This window comes from Manacus vitellinus, unplaced genomic scaffold (assembly GCF_001715985.3).
Source record: "Manacus vitellinus isolate BGI_N305 unplaced genomic scaffold, ASM171598v3 scaffold_9_pilon, whole genome shotgun sequence".
NCBI lineage: Eukaryota > Metazoa > Chordata > Aves > Passeriformes > Pipridae > Manacus > Manacus vitellinus.
Genome location: NW_021940917.1, coordinates 10,847,550 through 10,874,985, shown reverse-complemented (window position 1 = coordinate 10,874,985; position 27,436 = coordinate 10,847,550).

The following is a 27,436-nucleotide window of genomic DNA, read 5'->3' as shown; positions in this document are numbered from 1 at the left end:
CTTCTCCAGGCTGAACAGACAAAGTGCCCTCAGCTACTTCTCATATGGCTTCCTTGACCAGTACTCCCAGGCCCCCTTCCACAGGGCTACTTCAGTGTCTCATTCCCCAATCTGTCCATACATAAAGGGTTTCCCTGTCCCAGATGCAGAATCCAACACTTTCCCTTGTTGAATTTCATATGGTTGGTGATTGTCCAATCCTCTAATTTGTCGAGGCCCTTCTGCCTTCAAGAGAGTCAACAGCTCTTCAGCTCTTCTTTTAGTGTCATCAGGAAACTTAGTATACCTTTGAGTCCTGCATCCAAAACATCTTAATTAAGACAATATCCTCTTTCTTAAGAGAACAGCAAAGCCAGGCTTAGAGTCACCTCAGATCATCTATCTGCCACTTTCTTGTAAGTCAAGGCCAATTTCCCTCTATCCCTGTTCAATAACACTTTACCCGATGAAGACCCAATTATGTCCCGATGCTTCTTTATTCACAGTATCTAACTTTAATTTTTTTGCCTTCATTTTATGCCCACCTTGGTAATGTTCCTATGACTGTTCCCTTAGAATCATAGAATCACAGAATCAACTGGGTTAGAAAGGACCTCTGAGATCATCAAGTCCAACCACTGATCCACTACCACCGTGGTTACCAGACCATGGCACTAAGTGCCACATCCAGTCTCATCTTAAAAACCTCCAGGGACAGAGAATCCACCACCTCCCTGGGCAGCCCATTCCAATGCCTGATTACCCTTTCTGTAAAGAATTTCTTCCTAATATCCAACTTAAACCTCCCCTGATAGAGCTTAAGACCATGCCCTCTTGTCTTGCTGATTGTTGCCTGGGAGAAGAGACCAACCCCCACCTGGCTACAACCTCCTTTCAGGGAGTTGTAGAAAGTGATGAGGTCTCCCCTGAGCCTTCTCTTCTCCAGGCTAAACAACCCCAGCTCCCTCAGCCTCTCCTCATAGGACTTGTGTTTGAGTCCCTTCACCAGCCCCAGCTCCCTCAGCCTCTCCTCATAGGACTTGTGTTTGAGTCCCTTCACCAGCCTTGTTGCTCTTCTCTGGACCTGCTCCAGCCCTTCAATGTCCTTCCTGAACTGGACACAGTACTCGAGGTGTGGCCTCAACAGTGCTGAGCATAGGAGAAGAATCACTTCCCTGGTCCTGTTGGCCACACTGTTCCTGATCCAGGCCAGGATGCCATTGGCCTTCTTGGTCACCTGGGCACACTGCTGGCTCATGTTCAGCTTGTAACTCCTCTTTTTTTAACTCTAGGAAAAAAAAAAATTGTTCACTGTCTTTCTATCAGCCGTGTTTTCTAGAACTCTACTGGTTTGTTAGACTGCTCTCGACTCTTTGACGCTTTAAGTGCAGTGGCTCCGATGAGAATTCTGTAATAATACAGTTATTATGAGACCTCATTTTTTTGTTTATGCCTTCTAAGAGGAAGATTTTTAAAAAATAATGTTCTGCCTGTCATTTACTGAAACCCTTCAGGTCATTTCCTGCATAGCTGCAAGTTTTCTTCCATCCAAAATTTCATTTACTTGTTTTATATTGAAATTCATGCTAATTTCTCAACAGTTTCTGGTGAACCTTCCTGTAATACAGCTGCTCCTTCTTGAAGTCACTGACTGGCAACTGCAGTCTGAAATAGACATCTAATCTAACTGTATAGATGATGCTTCCCAGCACTCTTACATAAATGTCATGTGCAACTGGTCTGGAGATGAAGGAAATCTTCTCCATTTTGTGATATACACAGGATGTGCTTTACTCTTACTTTGAAATTTTTTATTTCTTTTTTTCTCTGTCTAATGCGGCTCCCCTCACATAAAGGGATTTCCAGCTTTGCTTTCTATTTCTGCAAAGTTTTGAATGGCTTAAGAATTTGTATTATTGGGATTATTGGGAGAGCTCTCAACAAAATATCAAACAATCTGCCTCATATCAACAACAAATATTCTCACATGTAACAAAACCTCACACACTTCTCCCCTCCACATCTTACAGGTCACATGGACCTTGAATTTCTTCCAGTTCTGTTTTGGACACCTCAGCTACTCTATCACAAATGTTCCAAATCCTGCTACATTGCATTCATGCCATATTCCTGTACAATCTCAGCTGTAGCCATGGAATACTCCTTTTTTGATAGTAAATACCATTTGTGGAAGGACCTAGTGCATTTCAGTGCATGCAAGTTTTTTTGTTATCTATTTTTTCCAATTACAAAAAAAATACTTCCATTTAACCTTCTTTACCTGATTAAGTTTCCTTTAACCTCCATAAAGCAGACTGCCTATAGTTGATAAGAAAACTCTCTAGAACAAAGACTAGGAAATAAGCACAAATGATGAGAGGTTGTCCTAGCCCTCCTCACAACATTTTAAGAGAAAACAAAAATACAAGCAAACATTTCTCCAATTTGTGATTTGCAGTTGATAAAAAGAAAATGGTAGTCATTCTCATTTCCTTCTTCTGGGAAAGCAATGCATAAATAATCTATTAACATGCAAGGGCCAAAGGGTTAAGTTGCTCAGATGCTGCCATTGATTTCTTCCTTTTTCCCATGTGCTTACTTCTTCTCACTTGACTGGCACTAAGTAGCACTTCTTTGCAGCTATGCTATAAAAGTTTGTTCCCCTGAGAATCTCTTGGAGCCTCTGCGGTTGAAACAATAATTACAAGGAGGTGAAGTATTTGACTAATAAGCAGCAGGAGTCTGTAGGGGTCCAAAGCTGAATGACAAATGCCAATACTCACTTAAGGTTTGTTGGATCAACAAGCCAATATGGTGAAACCAATCCATCATCTTGTCACCAATTTTCCTTGCAGTCTCAGAAGCCTGCCAATTAAAAAAAAAAATCCTGTAATTACTATACATCACTCAGCAGTGATTGCAGGCACATGATAAACAGGATCTTTTGCTTTCCCTCTTCAGCATCTGATGTTGTGTGTTTTTATTTACACATTTCCTGAGGCTTCTGTGGATTCCAAACTAAACTTAGAGAGAAAAAAAAAGTACCATAAATATACATCTTTTGGATTTTAATTAACATTCATTAAAGAAAGTTAAACTTCATGGCCAATTTAGAGAAGCAGCAGGCATAATTTGGAGTACCAAACAGTGGGTTATTTCACTTGTTACTTTCACTGACAATGTGAAAGTTTCACTGACTCAGTGTTATGAATGCAGTCTCCAGACAGAACATAGATGAAAGCAAAACTGGAATTTTGGAAGGTCTGCCATTCCAGTATAATGTTCTAGCTCCAAACCCAGCAACAGAACACCAGCACCTACATGCCTGGAGTATAAATATTGTTACAATAATAAAATAGCCAGACCCAGTGCTTGCTCCTACTTTTTTCTTTAAACCCCTTCTGCTGGATTTGTTCCTCGAGTCCGAAAGGCTAGATATTAGCAACATAAATGTTACAGAAAAAAGATTTTTCTATTTAGTAGTGCAATACTTCTTTTCTTCCAGAAGCTATTAGATAGCATTAGTATAGGGTAGGAAGCAAAAAACCAAGATGTGGTACATGTGATTGCTTCCAACTAAACAGCACCTGCTTTATAATAATGGGCCTCAGATGAAGAAGTATTTTAAAAAAAGCAAAAAGTCAAGTATTTGCAAAGACAATATGAGAAGATGGAAATCTGCTCAGTGATACTTTGCATCCAGAAAGAAGTGAAATACAGTTAACACTCACCAATTAATCGTTACTAATTGTGAACTAATTGTTTTATAGCATCCTCAGATGAGTTCTGTCATTCTGTAGCCTAATGTATTAACAGATTAGTTTCAGCCTCCTTTGTTAAAGTGTAGTGTTGCCTCTCTGTATAAGACTCGAATAACATAACTCTAAAATGCAGTTCAAAAGTATGAAAGGGAGATGAAAACTTGGAGGCTGAATTTTTCACAAATGAAAATGCCATTATAAAACTGATTTTCCAAATAACTTCTTCCATGAATATCCCATACTTTTGTGCAATGACAGGTGGTGTATGCTTTTAAAACCCATTCCTGAAGGTTGGTTTTTTGTCTTTTATCTGATGAACATGATATTATCAAGACAGCATAAAAGATTTCCTGATCTCTTTCAAAAATCTGAGAACCACAACAATAAGAAGGCTTTACTTTTAAATATTTGTTAATACATATGTACATTTAATTATCCACAGACCAAGCAAAATACGATGAGGAAACAGCAGCTTTAGAAACTAAGAAATCCTCCATTCTGAACTCCAGATAGTGATGTCATTGATGCAAAATTGTTCACCGTTGGATACTGGAAACATTCCATTGTTTTCTGAACCTCTGCTTAAAAATTTCCAAAGGCAAACAAACACAATATTGCTACTACTATATATTTTAACTTGTTTCACAAGGAACTATTGAATTGGATCACAGTGTGACTGGATGTGGCATTTAGTGCCATGGTGTAGTGACCACGGTGGTAGTGGATCAAAGGTTGGACTTGATGGACTCAGACGTCCTTTCCAACCCAGCTGATTCTATGATTCTATGAATGAACACATGGAACAAATAAACATATTTATAACAAATCTACACTAATATTTTGTCCCTACTAAAGTTACATAGCTTTATGGATTTCAAATCCAAGCTTAGGTACAAGATTCCAAACTTTTCTTAGTGGATTTAACCCTGCAGTTGAATTCTACAACACCTTCCCCTCAATAATCTTCTCAATTAATAATAAATAAGTACCTTAAAATTGTATGCTCCTGCTGGTGTTCCCAACTGTCATATTGTTATTACAGAACTAGTAGAATGGTTTTAAGGAATATAGTTTGTTACGATGTAGTTGTTGTTTGGTGGGTTTTTAACCTAATTTTTGATAACGTTGTGTGAACACTTGGGGTGTTAAACTAGTCATGCATTAATGCGTATTTAGTTTTTGTCCTGTTGTGGCAATGAGTAATGAATCATATCTGTGTGCTGGATGTGACTTAGTAAGAAGCATGCTGGACTTTAAAGCTGGTGAGAACTTAAAATAACCCAGGTCTATATCATGAGCAATGAACTTTGCAGTGGAAAAGACAGCTCCTTTAAAAATTTTGGGACTCTGCAAGGGGCCACTGCAGCACTGCTTCAGTTGTACCTGAAACATAGTGTCTTGCTACCCTATTATTTGAAAACAGAGCGGCTTAACTGAGTAACAGAAATGCTACTGAGTCTATCTGATTTTGTCATCAAACCCAGTATATGTCAGTATATTGCATCATGGACGTTTTTGCAGCTTTTCTTTTGTTTTTCCTTTTTTTTTTTTTCCTTACACTGATGTTACATTACTAAATGATATTTTAAATAAATGTGTCATATAATTTAATGAATCAACTTCACACATTATTTCAAAATCTGATGCTGTGATACATGCTTTAGCAACTGCATTAGTGGTGTTTACACCTACCTTTTAAGACACAGAAGACAAATCCAAGTGTCAAAATTTGCTATCATTTTTCTAATCATTGAACGATATCCTTATGTGCAATTAAATTTTCACAGTAGAGATAACTGTGCCACTACAGCTAACAAGAACAGTTACACTTATTTTTATACTTTACCCCATTCAGCAATACAAAATGATAATAATGCTGGTAATATAGTGATGTATTTTTTGTTTGATTTGTTTTTGGTTTTTTGTTTGTTTGTTTGTTTGTTTTTGGTTTGGTTTGGGTGTTAATTTTAAATGAATGAATGCTTCAATTTGGTGAGATTTATCTGATTTGACTTTCATATGCAGGTTTAAAAAATATTTTCTGATTGTTTATCTTTAGAGCTGAAAAAGCGAGTAACAATGAATAACTTATCAAATGAAGTTAACATGCTTTTTAGCTCACTGAATATTTATATAAAAAACCTCATTCTCTTGAACATGTTCGGTATTTGAATTTACCATGGATTAAGTGTGGACTCCTGGTGGTGTTGTTTTAAATACTCAGACCCAAGTTATGTTACTTATGACTGATCAGATAGCATAATTCCAATTTGGGTTCTTTAAGTATGCATTCAAATGCTTTTCATCTGTGCTGTTTTGTAAACAAAGTCTAAAATGGAGGCTTCAGTACCACATTTTGCTACTTTGACTTACATGGTTCCCCTGTTCATATGGATTAAGACTTTACTTTATGATAAGCCAAGCTTCTTAGGAAGTAAGATACTGTTCATTACCAACCATGACTCAGGTTGAGAATACCCTAACTCGACACAGCTCTGAGTACAGCTACCCCTCCATCTCGAAAGGGACTGTGCATCAAGGTTCTCAGATACCACAACTCTCAGTCTGTTGCATCAAAGTAAGCCACTTCCATTTCCATTTCATCCTACTGGAAGGATAGGGAAGGTAGTGACAGATGATGAATATATTCTAGTCCACTTACTGTCTTTACACCTGGGACAAATAGGGATATGAAAGGTCTAAGATATTCCACACAGCTTTCCAGGTCTTGTGAGTCCCTAGTGCTGTCTGCTCGGTAGTAAGAAAGGATCCTCCGTCGTGTCCTTAGAGCAGTTTCTTGACCTTTGCAGCCATGTTAGGAATGGTAAAACCATAAAATAAATGCATGGCATCTTGTCCTGTGTTCAACTGAAGTTCAAGTTTTGAGTGATTTCAATAGCAACTGGGGCCTCTTCAAAGTAAGGCAGATATTCTCTATATTTGAAGTTCTGTTGGAGCATTGCATTTATATAGCATAGTTGAACTTTGAAATAATCTAAAAATCAGTTGTGGGAATTGTACTCCAAATAGACTTTACAGATATTTTAAAATATTAAATCACAGGTTGGACCATTAGAATTCTGTACTCTTCATATACCTCACCTCTTCACATCCTTATGTTTGTGCCAGCTAGAGGTTGACCAACTTTCAGAAATGTGGTTTGAGTAATATGGGTTGGTTCCTTTTCTCTGAGAAAGCTGTGTTAAACTGGAATCATGACAAAGGTTTGACTTATTAGAAGTACCATGAGAAATCGTGTTCCCGTAATTTTCATGCTAAAAAATGTACACCAGGATTTTCTTCTAAAGAACAGATTTAAATGAAGTTTTACCCTTCATGGAGCTGACACAGGAATTTCTACACTGTGGATATGCAAAATAACCCCTAAATTCAGATATATTCAAAGGTACAGTTTAGGCTCTTTGTATTGAAGACATTTTAACATTTTTCTTTTATTTTAGTTACAGTGTTCAATTGGATAGCAAATATAAAAAGAAAGTATATTTTAGAGTATGAGAGCTCAGCAGTTATCACAGAAAAGGTTAAACACAAGTTTTCACATGAAACATTATGGGGCATTAAAAAAATTCCTTCTAAGTTTGACAAAATCAGTATTTTTAAAAGCACTTCAGCATCTAAGAAGGAGGAAGAAAGAAGATGAAAGAGTTAGAGAATGGCATGGGAAGAGCATGAACTCAAAAGCATCTCCATTGGAGAAACAGAAGCCCTCTGGGGAAGAGAGAGGATAAACCTCTGGTTAAGACCATGTCATGACAGAAGAAAAGATATCTGATATCTTATAACCAGCTAAATAATGCATCTTCAAACCAATGAAAAGTCACTAGAATGTTACAGGATATTATGTTGATATGTTACTGACTTTGGAAGCCTAACAGCAATTTAAAAGGCCTCTGGTCTCCTGGCAACAGAAAGGGATCTCCACCTGATTTTGTTCTTCCTTTCCTCCAGTGATTCAAAATGATAGAACTGCTCAGGGTAAAACAGTTTAATTGAGGCAAGAGCTGCTTCTGTTCCCGGGATAGTCAGCCTTTGCTGAGCCTGAATGTAGCCCTTACAGAGACCCGGTAGGAAAAATATTGCTTTTTCTCTGTTTGGTTAATTCGCTGCCTTCTGTACCCAAGAAAGGAAAAAACCAGTAGCGTGATACCTCTGATCTGATCACGCCAAAACAAATAGTGGAAAAAGAAAAAACACAAAGCTTACACGAGAGTCTGTTCTTGTGCCTTTTCTAGTATGTATTTACAGATTCAGGTTATACACATTGCTGGATAAAAACCCTAATATTTAAGTACTTCTCAGAGCACTTTAGACAATCTTCATTACTAACAAAATAAGATGCTGAGAATTTTGGAAAATTCGAGAAATTCCTGAAAGCAATGCAGTGTTCTAAAAGGAGTATTTTGTGTTAGCAAAACAGGTAGCCAATATTCTGATTTCAACCTCTTTCATGGTTCTTTTTCATTTTTATGCATATATTTAGGAGTTACTGAAATAAATCCTCAGACTCCAGTTTTAATGTAGCTTGACAAATGTATTGTCATGTGGAGTAATTGCACAGAGTTTAAGGGTATTAACTTTTGGAAGAAAAACATGAACTCTGCTGGATAATTTGGTCAGCCACAGAAAGAGCTAACTGATTTGGATAATGTAGCTATTATAAAACAAATTGCATGTGATACTGGTGATATTATCAGTAACCCCTATGGTACAGCCAATTAACTATAACAGGAATTAGCTGGAACCAGAACACTCCTTGTGTAAACTGTACACAATGAATGACAACATAACCTAAAACAATATCAGATACATTTCTTGATCTATTTTACCTTCTTGTATAGTGATGAGATTTTTAGGTGGAGATTTTTTTTTATGTGGAGGTTCATCTTAATAAATGGAGATGTTATTCAAGCATGGCCCTAATCCACTAAAGTAGACATTTTACTGTTGCCTAAAGAACTGCGTGCAAACAGGATTTCCTCTGAGAAATGTCTTTCAGTTAGACCACTCTGGATCTTATCATTGAAAGCTGTATGAGAAGACAATGGCTATGATGAAAATATCACAGAGGTCATAGCAAAAGAAGCTAATCACAAGGTTTAAATAACTGAGAAAACAAAACTTTTTACTTCTAATTTTTGGTTTGAAATATTCTTCTTTCCCTAATCAATGTTTCTTTAAATCCTGGTAATTAAACAGTTTTATTAACAAATACCTTGATAAAAAAAATTATTATTAGGTTGGTGAGATTCAAAGTAACTCATCAAACCAAAAAAATCCAAACCCTTCAGCTTTTTAAAGTGTGGCATGTATTCTTCACTGCATAACAGATTCTTTCTAATTTTTTATCAGGAACAAGGACCTTTTCCATTTATTTTAGCTGTAGGCAAGACATTGGTAGAAAAAGCTGTCTGCTTGCATGAAGATGACCCTATGAAAAAAAAGTTGAATGCAATGAAGAAATGCTGAACAGAGCTCTCAAATATTTTCTATACATGTCCTTGCACACATGTAGGTAACAGAAAAAAACCTAACAACAAAAGTCACATCAATCAGGCATTTTCTGGGATATTGTTATATAATATATTGTATATAATATATTTACTATATACGCCATATACTATATACTTAGAAGAAAATAAGGAATTTTTCCTTGTGTTGAGTTCTTAACAATTATCTTTTGTTAAGAAAAGAAACATATGGAAAAAGATCTATTGCAACAATATATTACCCCTGGAAACAGGGTTAAGTTCATAAAAAATATACTGTTTTGTGAGCAACATGCCTCATTCAATTCAACATTTTTTTTACCACACTGCCAGATTTTGTTATATTCAGTTGTATTGACATGAATTTAGAATTATTTTCATTGGTGTCAATATTTCATCAAGTTTACAGTAGAGTAACTATTGCTCCTATGGCAACTTCTCTGTTACAACATTTGCGTTTTTCCCAGTATGCATAACTGAATGAATGGGATTGACAGGGAATCTGTTTTCATTACAGAATTTTCACTGTGGGGAGGAGGAACATAAGGATTTCTGCCTATCCAACTGGCTCAGCTAGAAAGAAATTTAGTTTTTAAAATATAAGTCTGTCTTCTAGTTCTGGTGCTTATACTCACAATCTAACTCCAGTTCAGGAAAGTTTGTGATAATTAAGTTAAGGTATTTTTATATTTGACATGATAAACAAACAAACTGTGTTCCATCAGTTTTTTTAAACCTCTCTTGAATTCAGAATCATTTATTTTGTCTTTTAATGGCAAAATTTGCCCTTTAAAAACTACAAACAAAGGGCATTCTCTCAATTCCTCCAAAAATATTGGTGACTGTGTCTTTAATAATTTATTTTCATCACTGCGTCCAATATTATTGAATATATTAATGCTTATGTAAACACTGAACTTTTGTGATAAATTTAATTTCCGTTAAAATCTTTTAGGGATCGATCTGTAGTATCTCTAATCAAAGTACTGCCTTTTCTCTGGCACTATTTTAATTTACATAGTGCTTCATAATACTTAATTACATTAGCATATTTTTTGTGGGCGGCCTTTTACAGTTGTCCCCGGAGCAGATTGTTATGGACCTTTATACTGTTCCATTATTTTTTTTAATATTTTAGCATTTAAAAATTGTGCAGATATGAAAGCATCATGAAAAGGTGATGCCACCAGTGACAGCCTGAAAAAAAATCATTATAAACAGCAAAAAAATTGCAACTGGGATTAGGCAGGAAAAAAAAATCAAGAGCCTACATAATAAAATCTTTGTCGAGGATATATAATAATATGTGAGATATAGTCTGTTGACTATGACCAGCAAGCTCAAGGAGTTCATGATCCTAATTCAGAAGACTTACTGGGGTCTCCACACTTGTTTTTTCCCCTCTGTGACCTTATATACATCAGAGTAGCTCAACTTTCACAAGGAAATCCTCATTTTAGGGGCTTCAGCCTTGTGGCTCCCATAGGAGGATGATTTCCAGGAATCCTTAGTGTTGACAGATTTCCTCATTCAGCGTCCATATTCACTGTCAACTACTGTAGGCACATTCAGGTATTCCCAGGCCTCTATAGCTCAGACATATTGCAGTCTTCAGGGCTGAGCTCTTAACTAGGGGCACAAACAGAACTGCAGAACTCCATGCAGACCTCTTCTTTGTGCAATGATAATCTTTCTGAGCACACAGCTCAGCTCTGTCCTCTTGCAGCTGAGGCTCACCTTGCTCTTGCATCGGTTATACAAGGCTGCCTCGCAAGTCCTGTGTAAAACAAGTCATGATCTTGTCCAACACCACCTCTATCTGAAAACAGTGTCCCTGAAACAATTTAGATACTGTAATTTAACTTCTAGACAGCATCATTCTATCTTTGACAGAAATTACTCTTGAGGCAATCACCATCTTCTCAATTCACCTGAATCAGTAGCTCCTACTAGGATTGAGTTAAACACGACTGCAGATGAGAGAGTAGACCCTTAAGAGTGTCCAGAATACTAAATCAGTATTTTTATCTTACAGAAATGATTTCAAAAGAGAATGAGCTAATAGCTCCAAGTACGTCTTCACAGCCAATAGCCATAAACTGAAAGTTACTCTTTCTGTGCAAGGTTTGTAAAGACTGATTTTATTTTACCAGCACACTAGAAATGCAGTATAATCTAAATAAATGGTGGGAAAATCTGTATTTCTATGTAAAAATACTCAATTAACCTAGCCCTCTTAAAATGACAGCAGATTTTTTAAATGTAGGTAAAGGAAACAGCAGTTCTGAAAGTGATGGAAGAAGCATGCCTTTGAGGAAGTTCTTACATGGTATTAGCTTGCCTTGTCTTTAAAAATTTTCATATGACCCCATGAAGTGGAACTTTAATGAACAGGTAGAAGAGCTCTTTAAAACTGGCTCAGAAGAATCTCTTTCATCTCATGTGCCTCACATGTTTTCAGCCGAAGGTCTAACCTTGAGGTTAGACTGAGGAAGAGAAGGTTGTATTATGAAGAAGCTGGTAGGAGATTTCTTTGATACCTGGCCAAGATCAGGAGAAAAGAATGAAAATTAGCCGTATCTCTCAGGACAAATTCCATATCTGCTACTTTTAGGTCACGAGCAAAGGACACATCCTCAGAAAGGAGTTCCTCAGAATAAAGGGCAAAAGCACCTCTATGGCATCTTGTCAGCTTCTTATTTTAATAGTTGCCAAAAAGATCAATTCAGTTTTTAGCATATGGCAGCACAGCCTTGAGGCTGCACTACATTATGTCTGTGTCCTTACTTCCAGCAGCTAGGAATTACTAGAGCATAGAGAGTTATTGGCTATCTCCCTTTCTGTAGTAATTAAGGTGGAGAAATATTTCACGGGGAGTTTCTAAGGGATATTTCTCATGGACCACATCTGCTGGATAAAGGAAGATGAATTGTGGTATTTTATGCACAGATTCCTATTTTGAAAATATGGGGAAACATGCGGAACTTGAAGGTGCCACAGCCCTGCAGTATTGAACAAAACCAGGCATGAAGCACAGCTCAGATACCCCTTTTTCAGCAGTTCTGTTGCTTTCAGCTGGAAAACCAGGCAATTCTTTCTGTGCAGTCCAGATCCCAGTCCATTCAATGACAAGAGGAAACCTCACATTTACGGTAAAAGTCCTCTGTCTTGCTAGAACAACTAAAAGAATGCCAAGTGACACTACTCATGCAATGTGTTGAAATAAGTGCTTTAGCAAGGTTTTTAATGGTGCCATTCTGTGACTACTAGAAATAAAGTGTACATTGCCTTCCATAATTTTAATCCAATATATGAAGTATTTCTAGACACATACAGATACTTTGGACAGCCAAGAAGAAATGTGCTAGGAGTCAGTTATTACAAAATTAATGACAGCCATCATAAAACAAAAATAGAGAACCTCACCTCACTTGAATTCTCAAAATATATCTGAAAACCGTATCATGGGCAACAGTGCACATAAGAATGAAGAACTCCAAAGGCCTGTGGAAAGAGAATCATACTGATTGAATAGGAAACACTTATGTCCCTCTTTCCAGAGCATTCTTGGACACAGTATGGGGACTATGCTCCTGTGCTGCTAAAGCAGGGGTGAAAGACCTTTGACATCCCTGTGACTGTGTCCAGTACCCTTCATTCTCTGTTTCATACCTCCAGGCAGAACCTCACCTTTGTAACACAGCAGGTATTCACTTGGGCTTAATTCATGTACCTGCATTCATAGAAATATATTGGGCAGAATTGTGAAAGGACTAAGCACAAAGAGTGATGCTGAATCACAAAGACCTGTGATTCAGGATAGTTAATTGAAATGTGGTCTAATCAAAAAGACTTTTACAAGCAAGAAGAAGATATCTTTACCTGTCCTCTGGACTTCTGTGCAATGGAAAAATGCAACGGAGCGTAAGCTGGTAATATATGTGGTCTTCCAAAAGTCTTTTGATAGGGTCTTATACTCAGCTCTGCACAAAACACAGGGACTGAAACTATTAAAATACTGCTAATGATCAAACATATGGTTCATACAATCATTAGTTTTCATCATGAAAAAATTCTGGTAGTTAAGCTTCTGAGTTTCCATATTGAGAATTACAATAAATATGTTTACTAGTTAATTTAGTTGGGTGCATGCTGGTGAAAGGAGAGTGGCAAGGGAAAACAAGTGACAGAATATAAAACTAAGGAACTATGGAGGAAATTGCCTAATGAAGGTAATAACATCTTATCCATAAAACACTCAACTTTAGATTTGGCTGGCTTTGCATAGGAAGGGTGTATTAGAACATATTGGAAAGTAGGAAGTTCTGACAGCAGGAAACAAATGTGCTTAGAGACAGAAAAAATGCTATAGAAGATAAATGGCAATGAGAACTGACCTTTGGAGAAATTGAACTAGAAAGAAGCAGAAGGTGTTTGAAACAGTGGCAGTATGCAAAAAAAAGGAAGGGTCTGGTTTACTTCCTCATTCAATAATCATAAATGTTGAATGCAGCCAGACAATATTGTCTGTATTTAAAAATAATCAATTGCTTATTCCCAGCAACACTGAAATAGTTGATGGCCCTTATTGCACAGAGCACTAACACAGTCAATAACTTAGCAGGTCACTGGACTTAAGAAGAAAAAGTAGAGAAAAAATATTAAGGATTAAAACAGGCAGCATCAAGTACAGAAATATTTCTTTTTGGGGAAGAGATTTAAAACTTTCTAACTACTAAACAAAGAAATCTTCAACTAATCATTATCACTGTGAAGGGAATGTCTTACAACTGTTTCTGAGACAATTAGTAATTTGCAGTAATTTTACACTGAATTAGTTGGACCTTTGATTTCATACATTTCATACAAGTAAGGATTTGTAAAAAATCCTGCTTCTATTACTTCAATTTAACTGAAGAGAATAAAGCTGTTTTGGGATAATGTCCTAAAATGTTGTTTTCCATTGTGATACTATTCCTAAAACATCTTCCACGTCAGATATACATGTATTTCACAAGGAATCAGTCGAAAAATTATTAAATTTTAATCAATATGATGATCCTTATGCTTAATAAGATTTTATACTTTGAAAGAGAGATTCAAGATGAAAGAACTTCTTTGAAATTCATAAACATCCAGACAAAACTTGAGATCTTTTCATCTGCTGTCTGAAAAGTCCAAAAATTAGATGTGTGAAAACCTTTCACTTTTTCCTTTTTAAAAGCAGTCTTTTAGGCAGGGATAGTCCTGCACTGATTGTAAGGAGTAGGAAAGAGCAGGAGGATAGGTATGTATGATTTCCACAAATCCAAACTAAATTATTGCTTCGGGTACTTGTTTCATGCCTGTTCAGAAATCTGCTGTTTATCTACTTTATTCGTGAATTTTACTGGAGTCATGAGCTAGCATTCTCTGCTTCCTAATTTGTATGTGCAGATCAAACTTCAACAGAAATTGTATCTGTCTAGTCAGTATGGTTTCACTGTTTGCAGGAATGAAATGATCCTCTGAATTGTGTTTACATCACACTGATGATACAGTAGGAAGTTAAATTGCAATATAATTGTTAACTGCTCATTTTTGCTTTAAGACTTGTTCAGAAATGTGCCTAGCAATATAACCATTTATCCTGTGCATCTCTGAAAGCTATATTATTTGTTATAATTTAAAAAAAAAATACCAGAAGAAATTAGAAATTAAATATGCCCAGCTAGGTTTTTTTAATTTTACGCTTTAGGAAGTACATTGTGTTTAAGCCATTAAGTATGTCTCAGCTGGAAAATAACTAATACATAGGATAAAAACTATTTTCAAAGTGTGTACTTCTGTGTATGTGAGTGCAGAATTGAGTGACTCCAAAGGAAAAAGATGGTACAAGAGGAAAAAGAGCAAGGTGGAGGGAGAAAAAGACGACTGAAATAAAAATTTAGTCATTGAGAACAAGGGGTCAATTTGTTGCTAAGCTATTTATACACTCAGAGAGCCTAAATTCCACTGATGGTAAATAAATTAATGTCTTAGAATTCTTAGCTCTTCTGTACCACAGAAAACCTTACCTTAGTATTATTTTTTGTTTTACACACTGGGACACTAAAGATATTTCAGTAGTTTTAACCATTTCATTTATAAAACTGTGGTGAATAGTTGTTAAGGCAGCTGAAATGATAAATAAGTGTAGAATTTAGTTAGAATCTATTAAGAAACAACTTTTATCTGAATTTTAGGAACTAATGAATTTAAGACTTTGTGATAACAGTTACACATAATTTTTTAAAAAAAGTTTTGCTAGTGCTAAGAAAGCATGGCTTAAAAACTAAAACTATATTACAAGATAATTTTCCACATTGCTTTTGTATAATTTCTGAAACTTGTTATATCCACATCTGATAGACAGTGAACATGGTAAAATATCACAGCAGTAAAATATCACCCTTTAAATTTTTTTCTTTCAAGTTAAAATTAGATGAAAAATTAACATCTTCTTCTCATAAGACTGAGAACTACGTAAGAATTTGCTGCTTTTTAATATGGAAAAGATGATAAGTTTATATTCCAGTCAGCTGAACAAATTTTTACTCTAATCAAGGTTGTTTTTGTTACTAGAATTGTGTTCTTAAAAATAAACGCATGCAAGATATTACTGAAAGAAAGAAAGAAAGGAAGAGAGAAAGAAAGAAAGAAAGAGAGAAAGAAAGAAAGAAAAAGAAAGAAAGAAAGGAAGGAAGGAAGGAAAGAAAGAACAAACCTTTCATTGACTTCAATAATCTTTAAAACCATTCCTCATTGCTTAGTTAAATGTTACGGTGTTGTTCTAGACACAAATTCTTGAATTCTTAAATTCTTAAAAAAAAAGAGGCATTTTTCACTCATATTGAATATGTGATCAAGCAGTATGTTCTAGTTAAGCAATTATATCAAAGGATTATCTAGTTCTTTTCCTTAATGAGGACTTCAACTCTGGTTAAAAAATATATCACCCACACTGACAGACAGGAGTCAATAAAAACACACTATTAAGTCTAAATCTTCACTGAAGTTGCCCTTTAAACAAGAATGTATTGCCTAAATTGATACACGATAACACTCTAAAAGGAAAAATAAGGAACCATACTTATGGTTTCCAGTTTTATTTTGTCAAATTGAGAATTTATGGATAATAACTCTATATGCATTTCTGGGGCACACAAGACAGTAGAATTTCTGTGTGTAATAAGAAAAATATTTAATAAGAATAGACTTTTTCTCGAGTATTACTTCTTTTTTTTAATCTCCATTTATGCACTGCCTGAGTAATCAAATTGCAGTATAATACAGCAAATGGCAATAACACTCATTCAAGTATTATGAAGAGGTTCCTGGAGCTACTAATTTATGAAATTCCTTTTTTTTTTTCTTCCCCTTAAAGAACATAAGCAAACTCGTCACAAATACATAAACTCTGTATTTGTTTCCTTCTCCTCAAGTAGCTTTTCTGTACATTAAATTAAGTAACTAAACAATCTTTATTAGTCCTAGCAAATGACTGATCATCTCATATAATTGAAAAATTTAGCTGTGTTCTCCCTCACTGCATGATTTTTTACTATAAAATGTTCAGAATTCACTGAAGTGACATGACGTGTTCACAAAGAACATTAGGCTGCTTTGTAAAACATAGAAATTGGTGACAGGAACAGTTTCCATATGGTTAGATTGGATCATTTTGTATTGCTTTCATATAATTCAAAGTTTACAAGTAATAAATACAGGAGTTCCAAAGAAACAGCTCCTGATAATTTCAAAAAGGGTCACTAAAGGACAACGCTTGAATTAATTGTGCAAATTTTTCTAAATGACAATGTACATGACACACTTTGGGGGGAACGAAAAGTTTTAAATTACTCCAAGGAGTTAAAAGAGCATTCTCTGTATAGATGTAGAAAATTTATGTGAGCACCAAGTACTGCATGTAGTGCATTACTGAGTACAAGAGTTAGTTAGTACTGATCTACAAACCTGCAGAGCATGATGCCAGAGCTCTGCTGTCTGTGTCATCTATCATATTTTGACATGCAAGAAAAAGATGTTCAGTTTTCAATTGACTTCTCTCCAGCCCACTTCTAGAGTCCATGGAGAACAAACTTGATTCTTTAGATGAAGTTGGACCAAATGGATGAAAGGGACATAAACCATTTCACAGTTATAAAAATATTTTCTGGTAAGAAGTGAGAAAAACCAGGGGTCAGTTTTCACGCCCACTCAAGACAGAAATAGGTTTCTTCTCACATCAATTTTGTTGTCTCTATATGGCAAGCTACTGTGATCCACTGCATGGAAGTAATGACAGGTATTATGACATGGTTTCCTTGCTGCTTGACTTTAAATGTCTATTACACTTCCTTACTGAATTTGATGCCCTAGGAAAGGAGTACTTATATTGACATAAAAAAGGAATCATATAAAGTAATCTCTCTGCTCTGTTCTTTCATAGAAGATAATTTTCTTCTCCGCTAGCTCATTGTCACCAAAAGTCAGTGCAGACTAATGAAACAAAGGGAGACAAAAAAAGTCTGCTGTGGGAAATATTTCTGTGCTTGCTTTCTTGCTTTCTATAGAAGTACTCATTAAAATGTATGACCCCTTATAAACTTTAGATTTCCTCTTTTTAAACATCGGTTCTTAGGGGCAAGAAAGAAAGGACAGATTGCAAATTAAATCATAGATAAGCACTGTCATGCTTGTGGAGACAAGTTCAGTGTGGATGAGTTATCTGTTTAGACATAAAAAATCAGTATCAGTTGATCCTTCAGAAACGTTCTCATGCCTCTACAAAAAAAAAGAAAGTTGTGCCAAATTAAATGACTGTAAGGCTAAAACAGTTGACTAAATGAAGATATGGAGAATAAAATAGCCTATATACCCAGTGCTGATTACCTCTCTTGTAGATGAACTCTGAGGCACCCTGACAGGGCACAGTAGATGACCTTAACTTGTCTATTATTCCCTGAGTACTGTTCTGTTTACAGTTCCACTGAGTTCCTCAACCCTGAGGAACCCTGAGTCCCTCTGAAGTCTAGGGCACATGCCAGAAAAGCTATACTCAGTCTTGAAACCAGTATTTAAATGTCATATTTGGATAATTAAAATGCTTGATCTAAGGTACAGTACTAAGGATTCTTGACACAATGGTCAGACAAGGAACCCTGAATTTCTGCTAAGCAAACACCCAGAAGACCAGTACTCTGTTTTATTCAATCATAGAAAGTAAAGAACTACTAGCATAAGTAGCAGAACTGCTCATGTCAACAGAATTAAATGGATGTCATATTGGAAGAAGATAAGGACTAATCTCATCCCCTTCTTATAAACCAGATGCATAAGCTTTTGCTATTTGGACATGCAGGAGTAAGTGGCTCCAAACTATATTTACTAAAAATATTAGTTAAAAGTCTAATTTGCTTTTGTATGGAAACCCTGTACATTTAGGTAATATTATGATAATATTTTTGTGTTGAAGTCAGTCAGAGAACAATTTCACATGCAGAAATTACTAATTTCTTTGACCACAAAGTAAGCCGTCTCTTCAATAAAGAGTGACATAATATGAACCTGTAGGACTGGAAGGGATATTAAGCAAGTTTGCAGACAACACAAAACTGGGAGGAGCTGTTGACTCCCTTTAAGGCAAGGAGGCCCTGCAGAGAGACCTGGACAAATTAGAAGACTCGACAACCAACAGCCATATGTTGAACCATATGAAGTTCAACAAGGGAAGATGTCGGATTCTGCACCTGTGGTGGGGCAACCCAGGATGTACATGCAGACCGGGAATCAGATACTGGAAAGCAGTGCCACAGAAAGGGACTTGATGGTCCTGGTCGATGGCAAGTTGAATCTGAGACAGCAGTGCCCTGGCAGCCAGGAGGGACAACCGTGTCCTGGGGGTATCAGGCAAAGCATCACCAGCTGGTCAAGGGAGGGGGTTGTTCCTCTTTGCTCTGCACTGGGGTGGCCTTACCTTGAATATTGCATGCAGTTTTGGGTGCCATAATATAAGTATATATTAGGCTATGAGAGAGTGTCCAAAGGAAGGCAGTGAAGATGGTGAAGGGCCTTGAGGGGAAGACTTATGAGAATCGGCTGAGGACACTTGGTCTGTTCAACCTGGAGAAGAGGAAACAGAGGGGAGACCTCATTGCAGTTACAACTTCCTTGTGAGGGAAAGAGGAGGGGCAGGCACTGATCTCTTCTTTGTGGTGACCAGTGACAACACCAAGGGAATGGCCTGAAGTTATGTGAGGGGAGGTTTAGGTTGGATATTCTAAAGAGATTCTTCACCCAGGGGGTGGTTGGGCACTGGAACAGGCTCCACAGGGAAGTGTTCACAGCACCAAACCTGACAGAGTTCAAGAAGCGTTTGGATGGTAGTCTTGAGCACATGGTGTGACTCCCTGTGGATGGTCCTGTGCAGGGCTAAGGGATGAAGGCAATGATCCTTGTGGGTCCCTTCCAACTCAGCATATTCTGTGATTTTATGATATATATATATACACGTACATATATATATACATAGGCAAACGTAAGGAAATAGAGAGCAAAAAAGTGAAAGAAGAAAAAAGGCTTGTTAATTCCACTTCCAAATGCATCAGTTTAATAGTATGGAAATAAATATTCAAATAAAAAAAAAAAGAAGTCAGTGCACAAATAGAGAAAGTACTAGGCTGTCCAAATTATGAGGCATTCAAAAGACATATAGCTAGTGAGCTAGATAGCTCCTCTCTGGAGGACATAACACAGTGAGAGGAAGGGCATATGTGTTAGTTCAGCAAGAAGAAAAAAGTCTTGAAATAGTCTCATGCATAGGGTGATGTACATTAGAAATCTAGCACTTGATTCTGTGAATCTGTGTGTGTGAGAAAGCCACAATTCAAAATGACCTAGCTGCATCTCCATTGTTGCAACACACTATTTCAGGAGTAGATGGAGGAAGTGACATGAGCTCAGTGCCATTATCCAGCATGTTAATATATGTTCTTGGATTGCCCATTCCTCTTGGATTGCCCATTCCACTTGTATTGCAATGCCAGGGCAGGACTGCAACCCCTCCTATTCAGAGGACATAAGCATGTCTATGCTACCTTACTACAAAGTTCAACAAAAGCAGGGACTGGCTTGCACCTGGACACAACTCATGCAAACAGCATGGAGCTCCCTCCACTGAGCCTGGAGTGAGGGTTTACTACACAGTGAATAAATAACATGTGCTGACACACCAAAGCTTCTTCACTTTGGTCTGACTGGAGGGAAGAGAACACTAGACACCACATCTTCCCAGTTTTATCTGCACAGATAAACCCAGCTGCCTCTGAACAAATAAACATTTTCAGTGATGTTTGACACAAGCAGCTAACCCAAGGTTTCTTTTGATAGTTCTACTTTCCTATTGGTTCCAACTGAATGAACACAAACTGTAACTAGGATAGCAGTATAAAATATTTTGTTGAAAACCAAATAGTTTTCAATATCAATAGCACAAGATGCACAGAGAGGCAAAAAAAGGAACTGTTCTGAAACTACCTACCTATGAGTTCTCTGCTCACTGCAGACCTTGAAGACTGAACAAAAGCCTTGATCTCAGTAGGTGGTGTGGTTTAACCCCAGCTGGCAGCTAAGCACTCAGTCTCCCTGGTAGGATGAGGGAGAGGATTGAAAGAGTAAAAGCAAGAAAACCCATGAGTTGAGATTAGAACAGTTTAATAATTGAAATAAAAGTAACATTAATAATCATAATAATTATAATACTAGTAATAATAGTAATAAGAAAATGACAAAAAGAGAGAGAAGTAAACCTTCAAGAAAAACAAGTGATCAAATGCTTACCACCAACCAGTCAGTGCTCAGGCAGTTCCTGGCAAGCTTTTCCCCTAGTTTATATGCTGAGCATGACACTGCATGTTATGATATATCCCTGTGGCGAGTTTGGGTCGGCTGTCCTGACTGTGTCCCCTCCCATCTTGTGCCCCCCACCCTCTTTTCTGGCAGGGCAGCATGAGAAGCTGAAAAGTCCTTGATTTAATGTAAGCACTGCTCAGCAACAACTAAAACCATCAGTGTGTTATCGCAGTTATTCTCATCCTAACCCAAAACACAGCTGTGTACCTGCTAATAGAAAGAAAACTAACTCTATCCCAGCCAAAATCAGGACATTATGGGACCATCCCCAAGAGTCACACCATGTGCCTGAAAGTATCATCCAAATGCTTCTTGAACTCTGTCAGGTTTGGTGCTGTGGCTGCTTCCCTAGGGAGCCTGTTCCTTCAAAGCAAGCAATTTTGAGGTAAATGAAAGCAAAATCAAATGCAAAGCAGGTTTCACAACAATTATGTTAGGGAAAAAAAAAATCTAAGCAAGTAAGAAAATGCAGTAGATAGCTGTTCCCCTAATTCATTTAATGTGCTAATATGAATAATGAAAATTTTAAGAGATTTGATGAGGAACAGTTTGTCCTGTGCAGCACAGTTCAAGGGCTTGCCCTTCAATCATCTAATTAGAGTCAGAAGCATATCACTGATGATAATCATCATATTTGGCACTTGCTGTGTATAGCATCTTTCACACAAGGATGTAAAAAATTCACAAGCATCATTTAATTGCTATTTTCACCAACTCTTTCACAGAGGTATAATATTAGCATTATTTTCTTATGCAATTCAATATTTTATACAGACTGTAAGTTACCTTTAAGTACTCTAGATTATTAATTTTATCACCATGCAGCCTGAGTTAGCAAAACATCACAGAATGAATCTAACATTTTTAGATTACCAGAAGCATTAGTCAACAGACTTTTGAGTGCTTTAGTTTGGAAAGTAATATTATTTATCATTTATGTTTAAATAAGCACCGGATAAAGTTTTTATTAATTCTTCATATTTACTGAGCAATAATTAATTTTGCTTAAGGTTTGTAAAATAATTATGTGATTTCTTATTTTCTGCTCACAGATCCCTCCTAGTTTCCTGCAAGATATCTTTTGTGCCCTTCCACAATGAGTGCAGAGATCAGATTTTTAGTAGCCTAGGTTCCAGACTGACATCATAATCAGGGAACCTGGAAGAAGATGACATTTCAGGAAATTTTTATCTTTGTGAATGGATATGATCCTCATTCAAGACATCAAAATAAATCTGAATCTAGAGTGGACTTCTCTGTTGGAACCATCTGGGAACATGAAGTGGTTATAAATCCCCTTAGCGTATTGTCTCCTCTCCACCTCCAAAACTACCTTTTTGGTATCTAGATGTGATGGCTCTCCTTTCTCTTTTCCCTGTAACTATCTTCAGCTTTCTGCTCAGTATCAGTGACTGTTATCCCTCACAAGAAAACAGGTCATAGCATAACCCAGCTGTCTGGTTTGCAGTACCATATGAAAGCTTGTCCTGTTAATCCCTCTTTTTGAACAAGTCCACGCAGAAGCGATCAGGCTCAGGACTGCAGTCACACTTCTTAACAACAGTTCTAAACAAATCACGTGGTTTGTGAAGGAGGCCTCCTGACTGTGATCACAATGCCACCCTCTGTGGCATATTCCTATGGTTTTGATGAATACTGTTATCTGCTACCTTTGCAGGACCTAAAACTTTGTGTGAGAAACTCTGTGAGCCTGTAATGAAATTCTGTCCACGCCATTGAAAAGAAACCCTGCACTGACAGTTGTCTAAACTACAGAGAGATTGACTGCTAACCTCACCTGTCTTGTTTAGAGAAACACAGAACTGCAGATTGTTCATTAAAAAAAAATCAAAATATAGTAATATTAGTTTTAGAAAATTCAGTGCTCTGTCATTTCAATCAAAATCCATTTCAAATTTATAGAAAATTAGTTTATGCTAGGAAGAAAAATGTATCCACTTATAGAAAAATGATTATGTTATTTTGGAATCTCAGTCTTTGCTTGTGTAGGTCCAAGCAAAAGGAGAAAATGAAAAAAAAACACTGTAAATGTACCTGAAATTACATATCAAACAGTCAAATGTTTGAGCGCACAGGTCTCCAGCCCTGTAACTTTTCAACATCTCTACATACCAGTGAGGCACAGAGTTGAATATATTTTGTGGTTGATTTGGCAAAACAGTTTGCAACATCTTCTGCATGCTGTTATGCATGTACCTTCTCACTTGTCTTCTTGCTGCTGTCATAGGCAGGTAATAACTATTTAAGATGTAGCTGATCCCTTTTGTCCTGTGGATTGCCAAGAAAAGATTTATAAACAGCCAGCTGTGAAAACGGAGAAATACATATCACATATCCACGATTTTAAGCTGGCAAAGCAGTTCTGCACCCCTGCTGAAGTATTATTCATGACTAGGATATCATCAGGCCAGCGAATGTTGTAGTCATGTCCTCAACATATCCTTACTCTTCCTCAAAGCAACTTACATGCAACGGGTGTAGAATACAGCTCCAGGACACTAGAGGTGAAGTCTTTCAAAATATACTTTTTCCAGCTGCTGTGGGGACCATTCAAACATCCATCACCTCAAAGGAAAATGCTTTCTTTGACACCTAAGACTCCAAAAATATTCATTGCATGAAAGCAAATTCCACTGTGTAATAAGACTAGCACTGGAGTTTCAATAAATATAGGCCTAAATGTCTTCCTGAGCAGCAGCTTTTACAACTTCCTTGAAGACAAGATGAAGCATGGCATTCAGGTAGCACTTCTCCCACACATTCTTTTGTAGTGGCCTTGATCTCTCATCTCCATGTAGTCCATGTAGACTTTCAAGTCTGCAGTGCGTGTGGAAAGGTGAACTACCCCGAGAATAGATTTTTCCTCTGCCAGGAAAATGCATTCAAGAAGAAGGCTTGCTGTTTAACAAATGTATTTGACCTGTAAAGAATTCATAGAAAACTTGTGCACCAATGCAATGGATGTCACAAAAAGTTGTGTACAGTATTTGTTTCAGTTAGAGTTCAAAGGATAAATTTAGCTTCTGTAAATTATTTTTGTTTTAACAAAAATAAGCCACTGCTGCTACCTCTGAAATTAATTTAAACTACCCTTTTCTACATTAACCAATACTTTGCTACCAATTACAACATGGTACCTCCAGGGGCTTTTAAAACTTTCAGCCAGATCCAAAAGATCACCTCAGTTTGCTGCTTCGTTGCTAGTTAAAACTAAGTGATTACAGGAAATCAAGGCTCCTGACAGAAAAACAGAAGTTTGTTTTTCTAGTTCAACTTCATTAAAAGCTTTTATTTTTTCCCTTGCACTTTGAATCCCTTATGATTCATGAGTGCACAAACTAATTTGAAACACAGTTTTATTAAGAAAAGTGATCAAAGTGCTAGGCACAACTGGCCATTCTCAGCATTACAATATGTACATCACACACATGATTAAACAACTGACTTTTCAGCCAGGAAAGCCTTACAAATAAGAGCCATCTGCTTTCATGGTTTTATGTAGCATTTGGTAGACTTACATTTGGTCATCACCGTAACAAATTCAGTATTTGTTCATTTCTTCTCTATAATTTTACAATTGAAGCTAAAAATTCCCTTATCATCTGGTCGTTGGATTATCTCCTTCAGCTATCTGTGTTTAATACTTGTAGTGGTATTGAACACATGGTCAGAAAGATGGTGGTAAAACAAAACAAACAAAAAAACTCCACCCCTCAAAAAACCCCCCCCAAAATATTTCGTTTAAATGTCTCATAGGATGTCTGACCTGAATAGAGAAAGATGGGCTGCAATCATTGTTAAAGTCTCAATGTTAGAGCTGTGAAATGCTGGCCTTAAGCAAATCCACGAATTTCCAAGACAAAGTAAAACATTACGAAGAAAGAAATCCATACTGGAATCCTAATATACGTTTGCACACAATCTGTATTTTCTGAAGGTCTAAATGAAGGGCTGCAAAGACATACAAACTAATCTATCCTCTGTCTGATGGAAATTTCAGGTGTGCTGCAGTTGTGGTGTTTCACTATTGTCCTGACAGCTATAGAGCCTCCAGTTCCCTTTTCTTATGCACTTGCACTGTAGTGATTTTGGTCATAAACCCACATAGTACTTTAATACACTGTACGTGTAGTGCAGTCAAACAGACAACAAAAGAGTTGTTCTATTCTGCAAGGCTCATAAAAGCATTTCTTTTGGGAAGACTACTTTGCTAATTCCATCCATTGCTTTTGAGTTTCTGCTCTGGTTTGGAGAAGGACTATGTGTAGCTGTGAGGAGCAAGCATTCACATTCATCTACATAGTAGTTGAGCTAGGCATACACTGATACTGAAAAAGACCATACTGCCATCTCAATCCAGAGACATATGGAGGAAAAAAGGAAAGAAAAAAAATAAATTGGAAAAGTAAGTACTTGTGCCATTGTAATGCAGAGTAAATCAACATATGGAATTTTCCTTCTCAATTCCCTTGCTAAGTAGCTATTATCCCATGAAATGTAGTGTGCTTTTTGCAGCTGTGTCATTATGACAATTCTGTTCATGATCAGAGGTATAAAGAACCTTCCTCCCCAGGAAATCAGCCTGAATATGATAAAGAAAGTAATGGCTGATATTCTAGAGTGAAAAGTGATGGCCATGATCCAGCCCCTGGATTTATTGCAGGTAGGGGACAAAGGAGAAGAAGGAACAAACCAGTGATGCCACTTTTTAGGAGGTACACTCTGCAGATGACAAACACATAATGCAGTCTTGGACAAACCATTTTCTCCCTTGTGCTTCTTGTCACCTTCAGCTGCAGAGCAGGAACAACAAAGCCTTGCCTGCCAGGCACCTCATGAAGGCAGACACACTAAGACCTGTACCTGGGGGGATGCTCCCAGGAAGGATTCACACACTTGCTGGCAGCCTCTGGAGGAGCTTCAGTAAAGAAGTTGGACTGATGAGACGGAGCTAGTGAATTACCTGTCATGCTCATAAGTTGTTCCACGCAAACAAATATGGAAAATAACTGATAGGAGTCCTGTTGTTGCCTATTTTGGAGGGAGAAGATGATGATCAGTCTATTTGTCTTTACCAGGCCCAAACCTATCATTGAAATGAGAATCAAGAAAGAGAATAAAAACAAAAACCAGAATACAAAAGCAGCCTTCCTAAGGGAGCTCTAAGGCTGCATTTAAAAATAATTCCAAGACTGGACCTCAGCAGTGTTGAATCAGATATTACTTGATTGACACTTTTTATAGCTACAGGTTGGTTATTCAAATAAAAAAAGGGTATATTCACTTCGTTCTCATTTAAGTCATGTTCATTTTATTTAGAGTATTATATAGATTTCACATTTTAAAACAGAAAATATTTAGGCAGATTGTACTAGAAAATAAGGAATAATTAAGGTTTTTCCTACTGTCTATAGCACTCCACTCTAAGATCAAACACTTTAAAATCTAATACAACCTGGAATACTACTCCACACTACACAAAGATGGTGGGACACAAGGAGAGGATTTCTAAACAAATCAAGAAACTCTGTGCAATCATTTGATGTGATTGCCTACTAGAGAAGGATTTTAGCCTTGCACAACATCTATGGCTCTTGTCCATCAATTCGGTAACACTTGTTTCTACATCACCCACACTTAGAGATCATAGCTGTAAGAGTACTCAGTAGCCTCTCTTTGAGGGAAAAAATCTGCCATAATTAGAACCAAGGGTTAAATTTAATAAAACAAAGCCCTCTAACAGAAAATGTATATTTGTTTGGGCCAAATATTCCGGGCTAAATATTCTAGGCCAAATATTTTACTTAGCGACAAATTCACTTCTAGATGTGTATGTCATGTATATACCTGAACTTCTATTTGTCCTGCAAAGCCTCACTTGCTCTCTAGAGCAAATGTCACCGCTCATCTGTAAAGGAAAACCTCACATGTTAGACAAGAAAGTTCGCTTGAAATTTGATAATGTTAATAATCCAGTATTTCCTGGGGAGGCCTTTGAGCAGATAATGCACTAAAAAGCAGCCATAATGCAGCAGGCAGCTCTTTCTCATGATAGAAAATCAGCCTATGTTCTCAACCATACACAGCACTTCAGAGTACCACAGACTTCTAGAGAGAACTAAGCCATCTTTCCACAATAACAGCCATTGCAACACAGCAAAGTTAGAAAATATGTTCCTTTGTCCATGTAAATCTAACAGAAATGCAGTTGGAAGAGAAGAGGATAATTTAAGTAGG